Source organism: Elaeis guineensis, chromosome 2 (assembly GCF_000442705.2).
Source record: "Elaeis guineensis isolate ETL-2024a chromosome 2, EG11, whole genome shotgun sequence".
In the NCBI taxonomy this organism is placed as follows: Eukaryota; Viridiplantae; Streptophyta; class Magnoliopsida; order Arecales; family Arecaceae; genus Elaeis; species Elaeis guineensis.
The window spans coordinates 83234259-83250585 of NC_025994.2; the positions used below are offsets into that span (position 1 = coordinate 83234259).

Genomic DNA, 16327 nt, shown 5'->3' on the forward strand with positions numbered 1-16327 from the left:
TTCTTTTTGATTCATAAGAATAATTTATAGTAAACTATCATATGAATGAGATGGACGGCATAAAGGTCGAATTGCTAAACATATTGGTAACAGTTGAAGGGGCTTTGAAAGGTTCAAGGGGTATTGTTCTTGCTGTGGAGCAAACTACTTCTCTTCTAAAAGAGTGTCTAATTGAAAGAAGAAGAAGTCCATGAAGAAGTAAAAGATTGAGAGCAAGCCTAAAAGGGAAGTTTCTAAGAAGAAGGTCGCTAGCAAGAAAAAGTGTTTTCACTGCAATATTGACGGTCGTTGAAAAGAAAACTGTCCCATATACCTAGATTTCTTGAAGAATAAGAAGGACATGCCTTTGGAAGGTATATCAGACCTGCTTATAGTGAGTACCAAAGGATCTGAGATATCTATAGATAAGATGAACCTAAAGTATATGGGCACCTCAGGCTTGGTCATATTAGAGAGGATAGGATAAATAGATTGGAGAAAGATGGACCTCTTGATTCATTGACTACTAAGTCTTATCCAATTTGTAAATTCTATCTTCAAGAAAAATGACCAAACAACCTTTTGTAGGATAAGAAAAGAGGACCACTAAGATACTTACTCTAGTACACACTGATGTGTGTGACCCATTTGATATGCATGCTATGGGTGGTTATCTTTATTTCATTATCTTTTCTAATGATTATTCACGATATAGGTATGTATCAAGAATAAATCTAAAGCCTTTGAAAAGTTCAAACAATTCAAATACGAGGTAAAGAAGCACATTGAAAAAATACCTTAAGGTTCTTCGATCAGATCGAGGAGGTGAATACCTTAGCAGGAGTTTCTAAACCATCTTAAAGTAAACGGCATAGTCTCACAATGGACTCCTTCAGAAATATCTCAAATAAATAGGATGTCGAAGTGGAGAAATTGTATCTTATTGGATATGGTTCGATCCATAATGAGCTTCACAGATCTTCCTCTATTTTGTTGAGGACATACTTTATTTCTATTTACCTATTGAATAGAATTTTCTCCAAATCCATTCCTATAATACTGTATGAGATATGGTATGTACTATAAAAAAAAGTCACATATATCCATGCCTTTTAGTCACGTAAAGTACATACCACTACATGAAAAAAGATTTTTTGTGACAGCATTTGGCCATCGCAAATAATCATTTGCATCGTAAATACCTGCAAAAGAGTATTTGCGATGGCATTTCAACCATAGCAAAAACTCCGCAATAGGAAAATGTCGTCGCAAAAAGTTTAGCGACAACTTTTTACGACGACAATTTCTTGCTTCGCAAAAGGGCATCATATAAAATATATTTGTGATATTTATTTACGATGAAGGATGCCGTCGCAAAAAATTTTTCTTCGCAGCATTTTACCATCGCAAATAGATACTTTATTTTTGCAACAATCATAGCCATCGCAAATAGTGGTAGCAAAAATTTTTTTGTTACAACACTTTACCGTCGCAAATAATGATAGCAAAATTTTTTTTTTCCTTACAACACTTTACCGTCGCAAATAGTGGTAGCAAAAATTTTTTTTCATTATTTTTAATAAATCTTTTATAACGACAAATACCATCGTAATAGTATAAATTATATTTTTATTAATTATATTTATTTTTTATTTTTTATATATAATTGTGCCTGTAAACTTGTAACCATTATTGATTTGCCTGCTTATCAATTAGGGAGAAAATAAAGCATACTTAAATATTGAAAATAAATCTATTCATCAAGAATAACTTGAAATGCATTATCCAATATTAAAAATTTATCCAAATTTTATTTAAACATAAGTATTCAAGTATATATCCATTGTCGAAAATATAATAATAAGCAAAACAGAACATGAAGTTTGCTTGGTTTTCTTCGTAGAATTGTACCTAAATCTGAAAACAAATAAAAAAAATATATTAGTTTAATAAATTATTATAAAAAAATATAAAATGAGATCACTGACAAGGCTTCATATAAAATATATAAAAATAAATCCAAAACGGCATGTGGTGGACCCTAAGTAAAATAAAGTAGACCAACGGACCTAACTAAAACGACAAAGTTTCATTCAAAGACTTAGAATCCAGCTTTTCCATTGTTTTTTTCCCCCTTTGTTCAGTAACAAACCTTTCTACCGTCCAGTGCCAGCATAGAGCCCAATTATATAAACGGGGTGCATCACTCTGTCACATACATCGGCAGGAAAAAAAAACTTTGATATAGGAATCTTACTTGCATTTTTGGCATTCTTTAGCCAATATCAACCTACAATTATGATCTCAAAAGGTAGGTAAATAATTCACGGATACCAACTGGTATGTGTCCCCAATATAACTACTAAAAATTTTGGCCCATTAGCAATGTCACACTAGATCCGAGGCCTTCCCCAGTTCCACTAATCCGGCCATCAGAGAACTTCAGACTACAAATGCAACTAAAATATCAAGAATTTTGCTCAGGATTCCTAATGAAAATGAACAAATACCACTAAGAAAAATCTTGATTTACTCAAGTCAGTTATCAGCTTTTATTGGTAAACAGTATGACTATATCTTGATAAGACTTTACTCCTGCAACCTCTACCACTCTAATTTGTTCTTGGCAAAGTGACAAGCCATGCGCTTCAAGTGGTCACTTTAAACAATACACTAAATACACACTTCCTATGGCTAACACTACAACTGGTCAATCGCCAGCTCAACAATTAACTAATGTTTTAAAGTCAATATCGAGAATCATCACTCCATTCATATTAGGAATTCTTAGATGTGTTCAATAGGAACCACAGGAAGTGTTCAATAGGAACCACAGATAACTGCTGAGTTGATCTGAAACAAATAAAAATAAATCAAGTTATGGTATAATAGAAAAGAAACTCTAATACTGAATCAAGAGGCAAGCTAGAAACTAGATAAGTGAAGTCAACAAAAGGATTACCAAAAATAGGTAAAAACAGAATGGGGAGAGCAAGATCCAAAAGCATTCGTATTCTCAAAGGATTGGACCTGGAAGAATAACAAAAATGCATGAACCTCTAGAATGGATCAGCATCCTTACGTAGTCTCACCAGATCTCAATAGATCAGTGTCATCTTCAATTCCTTCAACGTAGTTACACAAAGATAACGCAGACTACAGGCATCATTGATCCAATTGAAAAAATAAACTGAAAAAGAAAGGGACTTTCAGGACTCGAAAGTTGTCATAAGAAACAAACCAAAAATTTTCTTGTTACCCATAAACGTGCCCCAGAATGTTTAGAATAATATCTTTGGAGAAAACACTAAAGCTATTTTACCAGATCTCAGTAGATACACATCATCTTCAAATCCTTCAACGGAGTTACAGAAAGATAACGCAGATTATGGTTGCATCATTAATCTGGAGATACAGCACAAGAAAAATAAAATTAAGAATAAAAGAAGCATCGCAGTCAATGATTTCCCCCAAAATTTCTTCACCGGCAATCAAAGTGCAAGGATAACAAAACCGGGTTAAACTGATAGAAAACAAAATAGGCAGTATGTGTAGATTTTAAAATTTTGAAAATATGCAACGAAAAATAAATCGGGTTAAACCCTTTAATCCCACATGCAAGATACCAGATCTAAACCTACCCAAGTCCAGAAGAAAGCACATAAAATTAATCTAAAATTTAAGAAAAATATGAGATCATATCTTATTACCTTTGTGCGGGTAGAAATTCACTGCTTCAGATGATCTCGGATTCGTAGAAGATAGAGCCGCACACGTGTTCGGCCTCTATAGATGTCCACCGAGATTAATCTCCAACTTTTTTTCTCGTAAAAGATTCTTCTTCTTAAGAAGAATCTTGGCCTTGAGGACTCTGATCAACTCTTTTGATCTTAACTGAGAGATCAACTCCTTGATTTGCAGCCTTCTTCTTCTTCTCCTCGATCCTTGATCTCTAAGTCACCAGAACTCCTTCTAGGCGTGTGGAAGAGAGAACACCCAACCTTTGGGCATAGAAAGAAAGAATATGAGAGAGAGGAGGTGTGGAGATAGAGAGAGGGAAGGTTTTCTTGATGAAAAATCAATACTAAGAAACCCTAAAGATCTCCCTTTAAATAGACATAAGTCCTGACACATATTAAGAATCCTATCATCTTAAAAAGGTAGATCCTTGTCTCATAAGAATCCTCTACCTTTTAAATATGATTTATGCCAAATAAAATCAGATATAAAAGATAATTAATCAGCCCTTTTAAGCATGTACAATAGTCATTCATGGAATACATGTCAGGTGGTTGGGATGCCAACTCTTGGCGCCCCATAAAGGGATCTCCAGCCATAAGAGATGGGGCATGGACCCCACCCTCTCTCTTTCACGCCATGACACATAAGAGGTGGTGGGCCCCTCTAGGATATGGCGCTCAATAATTTTCAAAAAAGAAAAATTACGCCACCTATTCTTCCATCTACTCCACATGCATACTTAGAGATAATTAGGAGATATGGAAGAGATAATGTTAGGATAATTATGCCAACTAATTGACTTAATTAAATCCTCTTGGACTTATAATTAAGAGCCCAATTAAATCCAAATAAATTTAGGTTAGGTTCAAGGCTATGGACTTGATCAAATCAAAGTTTCGAGAAGAATTAGGTTTAATCATGTGCTAACATGATTCTCATAAACCTAATAGAGTTTCAAATAAACTTTAACCCAATTGAAACTTCATAAGCCTAATTGACAAATTCGAGATTAAATCTCTTAATGTGTGACCCCATAGGTTCCATTCTATCTGATAGTGAGATATATTGTGATCTCTATCATAATATCATCAAAACTCTTTTCGATGGATTGGAATATTTCCAATTCTATCCTTCAGGGACCATCGATCATCAAGATAACGTCCGATGAGTCTCACAATCCATCAGTGACACCTAGCAGTATGTAGTAGCGATTCAGTAGAATGAAAATACGAATTCTTAGGTGCAGTTATCGTATGATTTAGTCCTTCTATCGTGAGTTCCGACTTAATGGAGGTCATGGAGAACTTGTCAAACCCCATCGTCAGTCTTATGTAAGATTGGCTCGACTCGAGTTCATTTGTGAATTTCATGAAAACTCTTTTCTAGTATTCATACTTGCTTTGGCCAAAAACTTTCTGAACTTAATCTTGCAAATCACATAGGACTTCTCCTTTTCTACCAAGGTCGATAAATTTCATCTAGGTATATCCTACTCCAAACAGCGAACCTGAACCTACTGAAGTCAACATACATAGCAAGAATCCGAATGGCTAGAGATCAAGAAAATATGCAGTCAAACTCAATAGCCTCACTGCGAATAGCCAATATCACTACAGGTCAAAAGATCACTCATACCACTGCAATATCGAGAAGGCCACTGACGAGTGAGTAAACATCCATGTGGTTCTCGTGTTGGTCATACTCAGTGCAAGTTGTTCTCTAACAACCACCTGCACCTTCACTCCAGTGTCTCTACACTGCAGACCCAAGACTCATTTGTCCACAAGGGAGGTAAACCGTGCGTCGATCTCAAATAGATTGATCACTATCATTCGTGATGATCTCTTGATCGGGATCATTTAGAAATTAACTACTAATTAATGTATGTCTCAAATTCTTAACTCTTTAGAATATACAAAAATCATCTTTATTAATTTCTAAGATAAATCATGGATACATAAGCATGATTGAAAAGAAAAAGCCATTTATTTATAATGAAAGTATTACAAGTATAAATTTAGATCCTGAAAATACATAATGTGTCAGCCAATAATTGACTTCTAGAGCATAAATCCAATAAACTCCCACTTGACTTAAAGCCAATTGGCCATATACCTTAGACCCATCTTCTCAAAGTGAGCTTCGATCTTCTGTTGGCTGAGAGGCTTGGTTAGCAGGTCCGCTACATTTAGCACAAAGTCAACTCTCTGCACCTCGACGAACTTCTTCTCGAGGTATTCGCGTATGATGTGAAATCGCCGCTCTATGTGTTTGAACTTCTGGTGAGACTTGGGCTCCTTAGCAAGGGCTATGGTGCCATTGTTGTCACAGTATAGTGTAATGGCATCTGATGGTATCACACCCAGCTTTGCAACGAACTTCTTGAACCAAAAAGCTTTCTTAGTGGCTTCAGAGGCGGCAATGTACTCAGCTTCCATGATCGAATCTACAATGATTGGCTGCTTGAAACTCTTCTAGTTAACCGCACTACCATTACACAAAAAGATACACCCCAATGTAGACTTTCTATCCTCGACATCAGCCATAAAGTTTGAATCGGTGTATCCCTAACTTTCAGCTTCGATTCTCCACCAAAGACCAACATTAAATCCTTAGTCCTTCTCAAGTACTTAAGGATGTTTTTAACAGCAATCCAGTGTTCTTCATCTGGATTTGCCTGATATCTGCTCGTGACACTTACGGCAAGTGCTATATCAGGACGTGTACATAACATGGCATACATGAGGCTCCCTATTGCCGAAGCATAAGGGATCTTGCTCATATGCTGGATCTCCTCAGGTGTGTCTGGACACATCTTCTTGGAGAGATGAATACCATATCTAAGGGGCAAAAGATCCCTATTGAAGTTTTTCATGCTGAATCTCTTCAGCACCTCCTCTATGTACATATACTGTGAGAGTCCTATCATTCTCTTAGATCTATCTCTATAGATTTTTATACCAAAAATGTAGGAAGCTTCTCTTAGATCTTTCATGGCGAACTTTTTCGACAACCATACTTTGACCGATGTCAGTATGAGAATATCATTCTCAATTAGGAGGATATCATCCACGTACAATATGAGGAATGTGACAGCACTCCCATTGATCTTTTTATACACACATGGCTCCTCCTCATTTTTGATGAAATCAAATATTTTGATCACATCATTGAAGCGAGTGTTCCAACTCTGAGATACTTGCTTGAGTCCATATATGGATCTTTGCAGCTTGCAGACCTTGTGATCACTATCACTGGACATGAAACCCAGAGACTGCTCTATATAGATATCTTCCTCAAGATATCCATTTAGGAAAGCAGTTTTCATATCCATCTGCCAAATTTCATAATTATGAAATATTGCTATAGCAAGCAGAGTACGGATGGATTTCAACATGACTACTGGAGAAAAAGTTTCATGATAGTTGATGCCTTCGCATTGACTATAACCTTTCGTAACTAGCCTTGCCTTATAGGTCTCTACCTTACCATCCGACCCATTCTTCCTTTTGTAAATCCATTTATACCCAATAGGTACAATACCTTCAAGTGGATCTACTAAAGACCAAACCTGGTTGAAATGCATAAAGTCAATTTCTGACTTCATTGCTTCCATCCATTTCTTGGAGTCTACATCTAATATTGTCTCATCGTAGATTTTGAGATCATTCCTAATGTCCCTATCTCCCACAAGAAATGCTTCCTTTAAATTCTCTGTAAAAATACCTAAGTATCTTTCAGTAGGATGGGAGACCGTACTTGATCTATGAGGTGAAAGAGGTATCACATCTACTGGCTCGTTATTGGGTTCAGGTTCTCGAACTCGATACTCTTCAGAGACTTTCTCTTCGAGCTCAATTTTTCTCCCACTGCCTCCATCTTGGATAAACTCTTTTTTCAGGAATATGGCATGATGGCTTACAATCACATTGTGATTCTCAGGAATATAGAAGTAGTATCCCATGATTTCCTTAGAAAATCCTATAAAATGAGTCCTAAAGGACCTAGCCTCTAACTTGTCCGCCTACTGTCTCTTGATATGGATCGGACATCTCCAAATCTTGAGGTATCCAAGAGTTGATTTCTTACCATGCCATAACTCATATGGTGTGGTAGGAACGGATTTAGAGGGAACCCGATTCAAGAGATAAATCGCAGATAGCAAAGCATGTCCCCAAAGAAAGTCAGAAAGATTTGTGAAGCTCATCATGGATCGAACCATATCCAATAGGGTTCGATTCCTCCTCTCGGATATCCCATTGAGTTGAGGTGTCCCTAGAAGTGTCCATTATAAGATTATACCATTTTTCTTGAGATAGGTCCGAAATTTTCTACTAAGATATTCCCCTCCTCAATCTGATTGAAGAACCTTTATGGATTTTTTGATCTATTTTTCTACTTCATGTCTGAATTCTATGAATTTTTCAAAGGCCTCAGACTTTTAGTGCATCCGATACACAAAACCATACTGTGAATAATCATCAGTAAAGGTTATGAAGTAGATATAACCATCTCTAGCTTCTACATCAAATGGACCACACACGTCAGTATATACCAAGGCTAATATCTCAGTGGCCCTTTCTCCTGTCCCACAAAAGGCAGCTTGACCATTTTTTCTTGAAAATATGATTTACAAACTGGATAAAACTCAAAAGTCAATGATCCAAGAAGACCATCTTTCTCCAGTTTGTTAAGTCTGTTCTCTCCAACATGACCTAGCCTAAGGTGCTACAGATACTTTTGGCTGATCTTATCTTTAGATCTCTTAGACCCTATGGCATTCATAATTTGCTCGTTAATGTTTACACTTGCATCAGTATGCAAATGGTAAAGACCATCAATTAAGAAAGCATGTGCCATAAGTTTATTTTCAAAATAAATAGAACGCATATCTTTATTGAAATAGAAATTATAATTATCCTGTGCCAGCATAGAGATAGAAATCAAATTTCTACTGGCTACAGGTACAAAGTAACAGTTTTTCAAAAATAAACTAAATCCTAACGATAGTCGTAGAGGATAGGTTTCAACGGCCACAGCAGCAATCCTTGCTCCATTGCTGACTCAGAGAGTGATCTCGCCTTCCCTCAGCCCCCTAACTTCTTCAAGATCCTGTATTGAAGTGCACAAATGAGCAGTTGAACCAGAATTAAGAACCTAACTAGAAGAAGAGAAAATCGTTAGGTTAGTTTCTATAACAAGTAACTCAGATGTACCTTCAGAAGGTCCATTCTTCTTTCTATTCTGGACAGTTGTCCGGTAGGTCGGGCAGTTCCTTCTCTAGTGGCCTTCAATATTACAATAAAAATATTTTTCTTTATCGTCGGTCTTCTTCGGAACCTATTTTTTGGGCTTGGCTTCGTTCTTTTGCTTCTTTGCGGGCTTTTTCTTCTTCTTGAAAGAAGACTTTCTTTTGGAGAAAGCCCGCTCCACAGTCAGAACTATGCCCCCTGAACTTTTTAAGATGCCCTCTGCAGTCACCAGCATATTTAATAACTCTGGCAAAGTAGCATCAATCTTATTCATATGGTAGTTCATAATGAACCGTCCATATGAGTCAGGAAGAGACTGAAGGATCAGATCCACCTGCAGTTCCTTGTCCATATTCATACCGAGCTTTTGAAGCTCCTTTATGTCTTTGATCATTGTCAAACAATGATCACTGATGGCCTGCCCATCACGCATCTTTGCTCTAAAAAGTCTCCGAGAGACTTCAAAATGAGTTGTGCGACTTTGTTCACCATACAACTCTTACAGGTGAACTAGCATTTCTTTGACAGTCCTCATGTCTTCGTGCTGTTGTTGAAGATCATTGGACATGGATGCTAAGATGTAGCACTTTGCTTTGTTATCTTCATCCATCCACTTATCAAGTGTAGCTCATTGATCAGTGGATGGGCGAGCAGGTAACTCAGGCACTTCTTGATCAAGGACATAGGTGAGCTTTTCAAAATTGAGAACGATTCTCAAATTTCAGAGCCAGTCTTTATAATTGATGCCGGTCAACCTATTTGTATTGAGGATTCGGACTAAAGGATTTAAATTTGACATGGTTATCTGCAGAGAGAATAGTTTCTAATTAGATTTTATAATTATAATATTATTTATTTAAAAAACTTTAAAAATAAATAAAAAACTCTCACTATTTTTTTGAATCTCCCACACTCCTCAAGTGGAGAAACAGAAATCTATACGCGATCGGTTTCAAGTGGGTACTGTAGTCTCATTAATCTATACACACCTCATCTAATAGTTATTGATGAGTATAGACTGATGAGTGGACAACACTTTATCAATTACTTCACTAAGTAAGATGCAGCGGGCTAGGTCTCTAAATTCTGCGGCCTTACCTAATAGTTATTGGCACATTCCTTAGTTAAGTCAAACCCATTGTTTACCAGCGGATGCAAAGCCATTATAGGGACCCTCACCTAAAAGTTATTGGGCCTAATCTCATCTCTATCTTGAGACATCATATGTCAATAGAATAGTTGTACCTTCTCGATACAACCGAACCACTGTAACTAGCCAAGAACGATCAACGTTAGGAAGGCACCCGCATCTCTACAATGATGAAAGACCTCTAGACTTAATATTTAATGAGGAGATTTGGATTTAGGTCTCTTCTAAATCAACAGATCTGACATCCGACTGATTAAATTAGATTAGCACATCAATATGTCTAACCAGCTTAGCTAGCATGGTGAAGGGAAGGGAACAGTTTTGCTCCAGAATGCCCAGATTACATCTAAAATTTTTTTTTAATGTTCTACTTATTTAAAGATCAAATCTTTATCTGAATCACAGTAGAACCAGAGATCAAATCTCAAATTATCTGATATAAACTATTGCAGTGGCCTGGATATGCAGACCCTCTACTTCACATGCATGTCAGACACCGCAGGAAAGCAGGATGAACTCTAATCCAATTGGCTTCACAACTCAATCAATCGAGAGATATGATATGATGATGTGACATCTCACACCAGCAAGTAGGATGCCCAAGAAGGATCCACGCCCAAGGAGAGGAGGCGGCAATAAAGGAAGAGATGTAGAAGATGAAGGACCTCTCTCTTCACACGTCTGTCTCTCTATCTTTTTCTCTTCTTTCAATTTGATTTGTTTGCTATTTTATTCTCTTCTTTCATCCATAGGTAGAGACTATTTCTATTTATAGATAATTCTCATGATCTAATGAGAGGACTCTTTATTCAAATCTGATATGAATTGATCCAATACTCATGAAAGAATGACTCCTATATGAGATATAATTACCATTACTTATAACATTCACTTTGCATCCACTCCCACACCCACTTGGGATACCTTAAATAAGCATCAAACTAATTTTTGGTCATGCTTCATGAGTGGGTATTCTCAGTGCAAGTAGGAATACTCATATCTTATCCAAAATAGGTCCGATTCGAATCCTATTTGAAGTCGGTTCGAAATAATTTTGAAAGGCTGTCAATCCTAAACTCTTAAGAACTTTTGTACTAAATCTAACTTAAATTTTGGATCTATTTAAGTCTAATTAATTCAGATCTAATCTAAAATTAATTAATACTTAAATTCAATCTTTCATATGTTTCATGGATCATAGATAGAAACTGTTCATCCCCGAGAATGAACCTGAACCTCATATGTAGTGCTAGCTAGACATAATCAACTCTTCAATCCCGTTTGACCCATAACTCAATTCTTAATCAAGTTAGATTATATGTTCAATCAAGTCAAGTACTTTCAGATTGGATATATAAATATAGGTCAATTTCTTTCTATTTTGTCTGACTTGTGTGCGTGACTCCATAGGTTCAAATACTAAGTCGGTAGCACAGGAACCAATTTCTGCACTAATCGAGATACCATCTAGCAATGATTTTCGATATCTAGATAGGTCGAATTATCGCAAAAAAATATTTCAGAATCCATACTCATGGTTATCGCATAATTCATCCTTTTGACCCTCGATGCTCTAGGATGGTCTCAGGTTAACTGTCAACCAAGATTGCTTCATCCACATTATATTTCAACCTTTCAAATCCATCTCATGGATTATCCTGGCCAAGGCTTTACTAAATTAAAATACAGTGATACATCAACTCCAATAATCCGGAGGGGTCAATCCCATCTTGATCCACACACAGACTTCATAAGTACTTGACTGTACCCAGTAGCCTTCCGTCACTACATTAAAAATTCAGATAGTTCAGTATCAAAGCATAGTGAGTTGCTTGCAAGTCACTATAGTGATATCAGGTCTGAAGGATATTTATACCCATGTGTTTCACGAGTAGCTCTTGACAGCAGAATGCTTAGCAGGTGAGTCTCTTGTTCAATAATGATGTACCTTTAGATCTCACCTGTATACCATACCAGTGTCACCACACTCTTTGGTTAAGAGGACAACCAATCTATATGGCACACAATGATCTTCACTCGATAAATGTCATATCCCGTAATGACGTATCATTTGGTCGCGAACTTGTTTAAGAACTGTATGATAAATTCTCTCTTTATCGTACACTAGCATAGTTCTAGGAACTTCATCACAGTACAAGAGTTCAAGAAAGTTGTCACTTTGTGATAAAAAATATCAGAATAACTATTATTCAATAATCAATAATTCATATACAAGGATGAACTCAATCATCACATGATTGATTTTAGCATACAATTTCTAACAACTTTCACTTGGACTAAAGCCAATCGGGACAGTATCTTATACTCATCTTCTATTTGAAGTCATTGAACTCTTTGATCTCGAGAGCTTTAGTGAAGGGGTCGGCTTGGTTCTCCTTTTCGTTGATCTTCTGAAGCTCGACGTCACCTCAATTCACGATCTCTCGCACTAGGTGATAGCAGTGCAGAACATGTTTAGTACGATTGTGTGACTTAGGTTCTTTTGCCTTAGCTATGGCACTGGAGCTGTCACAATACAGCAGGATAGGACCATCAATAGAAGGTACAACTCCCAGCTCGATAATAAACTTTTGCAATCACACCATCTCCTTTGCAGCATCTGATGCAGTAATGTATTTCACTTCGCATACAGAATCGGCCACAGTATGTTGCTTGAAACTTTTTCAGCAAATAGCTCCTCCATTCAAGATAAATACGTAGCCCACCAAGCTTCTGCTGTCATCACAATCTGACTGAAAACTGAAATCAGTATATCCCATAAATTTCAGATTAGAGTCTCCATAGATAAGTCATTGGTCTTTAGTATTTCTCAAATACTTAAGAATTACTTTTGTAATCTTTCAATGCTTCTCACCTGGATCTGACTGGTACCTACTCACTACCCCTAGTGAATAGGTCACATCCGGTCTCGTACATGTCATAGCATACATGATAGATCCCACTGTCGAAGCATATAGTATTCTACTCATGCATTCTCTCTCCTCAAGAGTTGTCGGATAATCTTTTTTGGAAAAAGTAATTTCATGGCCTATCAGAAGATAGTCTTTCTTAGAATTATCCATGTTGAACTGCTTCAATAAAGTGTCAATGTATATGGATTAGGACAATCCAAGCAACCTTCTAGATCTATCCCTATAGATCTTCATCCCTAGGATGTAGGATGCTTCTCCCAAGTCCTTCATGGAAAACTGTGATGATAACCGTAGCTTCACACTCTGCAAAGCCGGGATGTCATTTCTTAGTAACAGTATGTCATCCACATACAGCATAAAAAAATGACCACAGAATCGCAAGTCCATTTGTAGATGCAAAGCTCTTCTCCATTCCTAATGAAGCCATATGTTTTGATTACTTTATCAAAATGCATGTTCCAACTCCTCGATGCCTGCTTAAGTCCATAAATTGACCTTTTCAGCTTGCACACTTTCGACTCATCTGTGGATATGAACCCTTCAGGTTGTATCATATACACCTCTTCTTCCAGCTCTCCATTAAGAAAAGTGATTTTGACATCTATCTATCAGATCTCATAATCTAAGTGTGCAGCGACAGCAAGCATAATCCGGATGGACTTGAGCATTGTCACAGGAGAGAACATCTCATCATAGTCAATACCATAACGCTGACGGTAACCCTTAGCAACTAGACGGGCTTTATAGGGGTCTACCTTTTCATCCGCTCTTCTTTTTCTCTTGAAAATCTATTTACACCCTATGGGTTTTATCCCTTCGGATGGATCAACTAGTGTTCAGACACTATTGATCTCTATGGACTTCATCTCGGACTTCATGGCCTCAAGCTTTTTTGGGAGTCGGGCCTTTGCATGGCCTCTATATAGGTGATCGGATCCTCATCGTTCTCATCAAGTTCAATAGAATCACCATCTCAGATCAGAAAATCATAGTATCTGTCCGGCTGATGCGGTACTCTATCGGATCTCCTTAATGGTGCCTCTACTGGCTCCGAATTCGATTCACCAATCGAACTCAATTCTGTATGTGTCGGTCCTTCCACCTCATGAACTTCATCAAGTTTAATTTTACAGGCATTAGCTCCTTCACCAAGGAACTTCTTTTCCAAAAAGACAGTCCGGCTACTAACAAACACCTTTTGTTCTACAGCGAGTTAGAAGTAGTACCCTTTAGTTTCCTTTGGATATCCTACGAACAAGCATCTATCGGACTTCGGTCCAAGCTTATCTATCTTTAAATACTTGACATAAGCTGGACACCCTCAAACTCTAAGATGTAAGAGCACCAGTTTACGCCCAATCCATATCTCATATAGAGTTTTATCGACAGACTTGTTGGGCACCTTATTCAAAATATAGCAGGTAGTCTCTAGAGTATATCCCCAAAAGGATATTGACAGACTGAAAAAGCCCATCATGGATCGGACCATGTCTAATAAGATTCGATTCCTCCTCTCGGACACACCATTATATTGTGGTGTTCTAGGAGGGGTCTATAGTGAGAGAATCCCATTCTCTTTCAGATATGTCAGAAACTCACTGATGAGGTATTCACCTCCTCAATCTGACCGAAGGATCTTAATGCTCTTTCCAGTTTGCTTCTCTACTTCAGCACGGCATCATTTGAATATTTCAAATAATTCTGACTTATACTTCATAAGATAGACATACCCATACATCGATAGATCGTCTGTAAATATAATGAAACAGTAGTATCCTCCTCTGGCATTTATGTTCATAGGCCCACATACATCAGTATGTATTAGACCTAGGACATCACTGGCTCTTTTACCTTTTTCTTTAAAAGGTGACTTAGTCATCTTACTAAGTAGATAAGATTCACAGGTAAGCAATGATTCATAATCATCTATCTCAAAGACATATTCTTTGATCAACATGTCAATCCTATTCTTGTTCACATGACCAAGCCTACAATGCCAAAGGTAGGATTCGTTGACATTATCTATTTTGGGACGTTTACTAGGTGTGTTCATTACACTAACAGGATGTGATATTATGTATATCCCATGTTTTAATTGTCCACACATAATTGTAGTATCATTCATAATGATATCACAAAAATCATTCTTTATTATAAACTTGTAATCAAGTTTGACCAAAAGGCCTACAGAGATGACATTCATCATAAAGGAGAGGCAATAATGACAATCATCTAACATGACACTACTGGACTCGAAGACAAGCTGCAAAGTTTTCAAGATCAGAATTGGAACAAGGCTTCCATCTCCAACGTTAAGGAACCACTCGCCCTCTCAAAATTTTTTACTTACTTGCAGTTTCCATAATGAATTGTATATATTAATAAGACTTCCGGTATCCAATATCTAGGTAGTAGTATCACAAACAGAGAAATTATAAAGTATTATCATATAAATACCTTATGAAGCAACCACTTGCCTCTTTCTCTTGTTCTTAGGCCTGTTTGGGTTAAGGGTGGCTATATAAGCAGGACAATCCCTTTTCCAATGACCCAGCTTCTTACAGAAGAAGCACTATACCTGGCTCTTGTGAACTTTTGACGGTTTGCTCTACTTGGGATCGACGGCACAGAATTTTTGCATCTTTTTCATCTTTCCTCTCTTAGAAAATCGATGCCCTGCAAATGAACCTCCCACTAAATTCACTGGCTCCTTTTGGAGCTGGTGATCCTTCTCAAAAGTCCGCAATAACCCTAGCAAACCATGGTAGTTTACTATAGGCTTCGTCATTCTATAATGACTGAGAAAGGGTAGGTAAGATTTCGGTAGCAAATTGAGGATAGCATTCTTGTCTAACTATTCATGCAACAGAAAGCCAAGTTTGCTAAGACGTTCAATCTGCTCAATCATGTATAATACATGATCGGTGACTGAAGTTTTCTCTCACATACGGGCATTAAACACTCGCAGAAAGTTTTATATCTCTCCATATCTTCAGGGGTGCCGAAAGACTCATTCAATATTTGAATCATCTCCTCAATCTGCGCATCCTCAATCTTACGACTAAGTTCATCATTCATAGCTGCTCTCATCATGCAATGCACAGTCGTGCGATCATTGAGCCACTTCATGTAAGTATCTCTCACAGCACGAGGAGCATTGGCTGCAGGTTCTTTAGGTGCCTGATCTGTAAGGATATACAAAATCCTCTCGTGCTCTAACACGATCTTCAACTTTCGATACCAGCTATCGAAGTTGGATCTGGTGAGCTTGT

General features: G+C 37.2%; 2 non-coding genes across 2 annotated transcripts; both read right to left on the minus strand.

Moving 5' to 3' along the window:
* Positions 1 to 3069: 3069 nt before the first annotated feature.
* LOC114913066 (small nucleolar RNA snoR27) lies at positions 3070 to 3157 on the minus strand. Its single transcript, XR_003799100.1, has one exon. It is a non-coding gene; the product is annotated as a small nucleolar RNA snoR27 (small nucleolar RNA).
* Positions 3158 to 3299: 142 nt separating this feature from the next.
* On the minus strand, positions 3300 to 3389 carry LOC114913065 (small nucleolar RNA snoR27). The gene has a single exon (XR_003799098.1). It is a non-coding gene; the product is annotated as a small nucleolar RNA snoR27 (small nucleolar RNA).
* Between the last annotated feature and the right edge of the window lie 12938 nt (positions 3390 to 16327).